This window comes from Neophocaena asiaeorientalis, unplaced genomic scaffold (genome assembly GCF_003031525.2).
Source record: "Neophocaena asiaeorientalis asiaeorientalis breed wild unplaced genomic scaffold, Neophocaena_asiaeorientalis_V1.1 scaffold438, whole genome shotgun sequence".
In the NCBI taxonomy this organism is placed as follows: Eukaryota; Metazoa; Chordata; class Mammalia; order Artiodactyla; family Phocoenidae; genus Neophocaena; species Neophocaena asiaeorientalis.
Window position 1 is genome coordinate 7,145,051 of NW_020173491.1, and position 3,266 is coordinate 7,148,316.

Genomic DNA, 3,266 nt, shown 5'->3' on the forward strand with positions numbered 1-3,266 from the left:
AACACTCAAAAAAAAAAAAAAAAAAAAAAACTTTATGAGTGAATATGAATGCTTTAAAAAAAAAAACATGTTTGGGGGCAGTTGTTAGGTCAGACAGTTTTGTTTTGTTTTTTTGGCTGTGCCTCACAACTTTCAGGATCTCAGTTCCCAGACCAGGGATTCACTGCCCTTGCCCTCGGCAGTGAAAGCACAGAGTCCTAACCACTGGACTGCCGGGGAATTCCCTCTCAGAGAGTTTTAACTCTCACCAGAGAGGCAAAAAAGTTCATGATTTTGATCTTACCATATTTTACTGATCCCCAAATGCACATTTTCCCCACATTTTCACATCTTTGAAATTGGGATGCATCTTACAATTGATGACTTTTCATAGATTAATTGGCAGCAGCCACCACAGAACTCAGGAAAGCAGTTTACTTCTTACTAGGTTACCGGTTTATTAGAATAGTATATAACTCAGGAGCAGGCTATCTGTGCATGCCAATCTCCCTGCCTCTCACTTGTTCACGAGCCCTGAAACTCTTTGAACCTTGTCCTTTTCGGTTGGTAGGGAGGCTTCATTACACAGGGCTGGTTCATTAAATCATTGGCCTTTGGTGATCGAACTCAGTCTCCAGCCCACTTCCCATCCCAGGAGGTGGGGCAGAGGAGAGAGGAGGGAACTGAAAAGTTCCAACCTTCTAATCACTTGGTTGGTTCCCAGTCCCATCCTTAGGTGCCTAACGGGCTTTTTAAAAGCCGCCTCATTAACAGAACAAAAGACCTTTCTAGCTCTCTTAACTTATGAATCATCGAGGGTTTTAGGAATCTGTGCCAGGAATGCAGATGTAAACAAAATATATTTATCATAAATCACAATTTCTCTCCAAGATGCCCGCAAGGCTCACTCTCTCACTCCCTTCATGTCTTCACTTAAATGTCATCTTAGTGAGACCTTCCCTAGCTGCCGTATTTAAAATTATAACTCCCTGCCTCTCACATACACACTCCTTATTCTTCTCCCTGCTTTATTTTTCTTCACACTACTCATTAGCATTTAAAATTCTGCCTATCTTTTTAATCTGATTTATTGTCTGTTTTCCCCCCACTGGAGTGTAAACTCTCTGAAGGCAGGGATATTTTTTTAGTCCTCTCTTCACTGCTGAATCTCCAAAGCTTGGAACAGTGCCTGGCACATAATAAGGCCTTATGTGAATTGAACGAATGTTTCCTGTTTCTCTTGGCCATCCATCAGGCTGTACCTTCAGCAGAGCAGTTCTGCATGTCTGCTTTTCCATTCCAAGCTGAGTGAAAGTATAATGCGAGGCTTCTAACCCGAGGTGTCTGGACTTCCAGGGCGACTATGATGAGCTATCATAAACACCTTGAAAATTGTGTGTGTGCATTTTTCTTGGGAAATGCTCTGTGCGTTTCCTCAAACTCTTAGAGTGTGTGACTTAAAATTTGCTGGTAGGGACTTCCCTGGTGGTCCAGTGGGTAAGATTCCGCACTCCCAATGCAGGGTGCCCGGGTTCGATCCCTGGTCAGGGAACTAGATCCTGCACGCATGCTGTAACCAAGAATTCCGAGTGCCGAAACTAAGACCCGGTACAGCCGAGATAGACAAGATAGATAGATAGATGATAGATAGATAGATAAACAAAAAAATTTTTTTTAATTTGCTGGTAAAATTTAAAAAGCACTGGACTTAGAACCAAAAGACTTAAATTTGATTCCTGAATCTGTTTACTGTGTCTGACCCATACAAATCATTTCCTTGTCTGTGACCTTATGCAAATCATTTCCTGCCCTTTTCTTTGTAAAATGGGAATGACCATGCCTCCTTCATTCTGTATTTTAGAAAATCATTGAAAGATTGAAATGAGATGTCTTGTGTGATAACTTTACTGAACAAAGCTTAGGGAATGCATGGTAGACTCACATGTGCAGAGCATTTCCAAGGCACTTCGTATGCATCACTGCTAACAGGCCCCATTTACTTGTCGACAAAATGAGTTTCAAACTGTGTTTTCTACTCAGGCACAGGCGTCTTGCTCTGTTGAAGCAAGTTAGTATCCGGGAAAACTGCTGCTCCCTGTGTTGCGATGAGGTAGCAGACACACAATTGAAGCCATGTGGACACAGGTAAGAGGATTTGTTTGGTCATTTCCTCTTTTGTACATTATATTAGACAAAGTTTCATCCTGTTCCTGAATTGCTTTTTACAGTGTTACCAGTTCCATAGCTGTTCATCAAGGTTTATAATATCCGAAGTGGGCTGAATGAGGAATTAGAGTTTGCCAAGTAGTACATGGCTGTCTTCCAGAAAGTACCTGAAATAGAAGAAGCTGCTTGATATGGAAGGCCTGTTTTTGTTTTACTTAATTTACTCAACACTATAGTTTAAACAGTTTTTATTCACAAAATGTAAAAGGTTTAATGCTAATTATGAGCCTCTTGGGAGATCCCTTTTAGTTTTAGAGCTTTCTCATTTACTTATTATTCACCCTCCTAAGCATTGAGATGGCAGCACCTCCCTGCCATCTAACCAAATTTCAGTTGTATGAGACAAGAGCAGCCTGGATCCTATAGAACAGAGTGTCTAAGACATCAGCAAGAGCAGCAAGTAAGACAGTCCCTAAAAAGGCCATCCCAACTAAGGTTAGAAAAGGGAAGAAGAGTTGGGCAGTGTACTGGCCTTGGCCTAGCCCGGGCTTCTGTGATGATTGTATATGAGCAATACCTATGCTGATGTTCCAGGCTAGCTCCCTGTAATTCATCACATCCCATACCCTGCCTTGCTCTTATTCTTGACATAGCTTTAGCTAGCAGGTCGCCTACGGGGCCAGAGCCTGGAGTGATGGACCCCAGTTTGTCTCCCCCAGGTCTGACTCAGCCTGAGCCCCTGACTCTGCCTCTGTACATTTGCCATCTTATGAAATGGGTTGTTATCTAATAGTCTGGTAAGGGACATACATGCAGTGAGTTTATCTCATTTCACCAGTCTCTCTTCTGAAAGAAAGGCACAGTGACCCCAGCTGTGGTTATTCCTCTGTATCAACTCTCTAGCCCAGAACGCCTGAGGATCTGGGCTTATTCATCTCTGAGCTTTCTAGCCCTTCTTGGTGGTTTTGTGCACAATAAGGGCTCGTGAAAGAGGGCTGAAATCTAAAAACTTAGAACCAGGTATCTTAAGTATGACCACAGTCTCCTTACTAGATATATCCAAAACAGAGTTGGAAGAGGAAATAAAAGAATTATAAGAAAATTTAGCTCCACTTTCAGCA